The sequence below is a fragment of the Limulus polyphemus genome, unplaced genomic scaffold (assembly GCF_000517525.1).
Source record: "Limulus polyphemus unplaced genomic scaffold, Limulus_polyphemus-2.1.2 Scaffold5281, whole genome shotgun sequence".
Classification (NCBI taxonomy): domain Eukaryota; kingdom Metazoa; phylum Arthropoda; class Merostomata; order Xiphosura; family Limulidae; genus Limulus; species Limulus polyphemus.
The window spans coordinates 42011-44710 of NW_013670891.1; positions in this window are offsets into that span (position 1 = coordinate 42011).

Genomic DNA, 2700 nt, shown 5'->3' on the forward strand with positions numbered 1-2700 from the left:
TTTGTTATAGTGCGACTGTTGAAATTAAGTGTATTGCAAAGTTATATTCATAAAGAATAAACCAGTTTTATTTAAGAAAGGACTTGTGTCGCTAAAGTTTCGTCGGAACGAATTTACGGAGGGTTAACTAAGAACGGAGAAGTAACACAATGTTTACGCTCACACTGATAGTTCATTTCAAATAATTTCTATGGCAACGTTTGTTTAATCTTAAAGCACCACAGTATAATCATTCTCAAGCTAATTATTTATTCCAAGCAAGAATCATAAATATAGAAGAAAACCTACTACACATTCTACTCTCACAATCTCCATAGCCTCATCTGCCGTTTTTCTTTCCTCGTGTTATTTACATCGATATGCCTACTGCTGCAATAGCGACGTTGCATGGTCTAATACTTAACTAGTTGGAGCTCCATCTATTGGCAGTAAATCGTTCCCTAACCTTTTTTTCTCTCCCTCTTTTTCTGGACGTTTCTAGTAGCTTTAGTTGTTGAATTTTTTTAACAAACTGTAATGAAATATTTTAGTACAAAATGAACTTTTTTAAATTCTATCGTCACGAAATTAATAAAACTGTTTGTGACAGCTAATGAAGTATCTTAATCTGTTGTAAACGCATCTCGTAAGAAACTTATTAAAATGTAAATTCCAGCAAGTTAAGTATTTATTTTTTGTTCTAGTTATTGCTTATTTCACATACTTTGCTCATTCTGTTTATTGTTGTTTTTCTGTTTAATTAACTGCGTTTAACCTGCACACATTGTTAAATATAAAACACCCATTTAACCGTTTCAATTAAAAACTTCGAATGCTTACTTGTACATCTTTATCCTCAGACTGTCTGATAATCTTGACTAATTAAAGGACCTTCACACAGGGAACATACTGTTGTAAGCCGTATTTTCATTGTTTTTGTTCAAATGTTAGCTAGAGACGCATTAAATTAAGGTCGAGAAATTTTGGCTAATATCTAGAGTGGAGCGAAGAGAGGTTAGCTGATCTCTAAGCGCCCTTGGTTTACTCAAACCTAGATACCTACCATGTTTTTTAGTTTGGTTTTCGTTTTTCCTTTGTCCAGGATTAATGATGGGGGATATAATTCCCTGAACAGGTATAACTTAGTGACAAGTAGTAAATCGCATGTTAGATTCGGCTTAACATTTTTTTTTAACATTATAGCCCTCGCTCATTTTTTTAATTTAATTTTACTTGGTTTTTCGTTTATAGAAAATCCATTTAACACCGGACTTGTCTCCCAGTCAGTTTAGAAACTTAGGACGCTAAAATACGTGGCTCGATACCTCATTGAAGGTAGAAGAACGCCCTATTTTGTTATTCTTACTTTAAAAAAAGCATTTCACTTAGTATGTTCGTTGTGGCATCTATTTATATGTCTTAAATATAATTTATTTTGTATTTTTATTTAATACTGGCTTTGTAAGATCTAAAGGTTTTAAATATAAATTATTTTGCAGTGTTAACTAAATCCTAGTGTTTGGTTCAAATAATAATCTTAATCTCAGGTGGTTGTGGCCGTTTCAATATTGGTGGACATAATCATCTTAATAGCTTGTTGCGTTCCAGATTTAATTAAATCCTATTGGTTAAAAAATAATACAAAAGAAGTGGAATTTTATTTCATATCTGACTTAAATTTGGAATAGTTAAGTTTATAATATCAGCCACACCTATAGAGACTGGTGTGATTATTTGTACCAGACACATTTAATAATGTGTATTGTAATTACATGTTATATCTCAACGTTACATGCCGTTATATATAACAGTAGTGTAAAGGCTACTTCCGGTTTGCGTGCCATCACCATAGCAACGGCATAAGCTAACTCTGTTATTTACGCTAGGTGCCGTCACATATGAACTACTAAACTCAGCTGACTTACATTTTCAGCTAACATTCTTTTTGTGAGGATCAGTTTCGTGCCGTCACTACTGTAAATATATGCTCTCAGTCGGACCAATACAATTTAAATACAATATCCGGTTTCGTGCCGTCACTACATTATATATTAACTCTCAGTTGGAGCAATACAATTTAAATACAATATCCGGTTTCGTGTTGTAACTACATTATATATTAACTCTCAGTTGGACCAATACAATTTAAATACAATATCCGGTTTCGTGTTGTAACTACATTATATATTAACTCTCAGTTGGACCAATACAATTTAAATACAATATCCGGTATCGTGCCGTCACTACATTATATATTAACTCTTAGTCGGACCAATACATTTTAAATACAATATCCGGTTTCGTGCCGTCACTACAGTATATATTAACTTTCAATCGGACCAATACAATATCCAATTTCGTGCCGTCACTACGGTATATATTAACTCTCAGCCAGACCAAAACAATTTAAATATAATATCCGGTTTCGTGCCGTCAATACAATAAATATTAACTCTCAGTCAGACCAAAACAATTTAAATATAATATCCGGTTTCGTGCCGTCAATACAATATATATTAACTCTCAGTCAGACCAATACAATATCTCGCAGTACAGTGTATTTACCGACGTAATGGGTTACGAACAAGTAGTAACCGAACTGTAATAACAATCTATGGCTGTTCAATCCTGTCGCTGCACTTGGCAACAAAATAAATAAAAGCCAAATTGAGTATTGTTACGTATCTAGTCGTTTGTTAATTTCCGGTATAATTCTTCCAG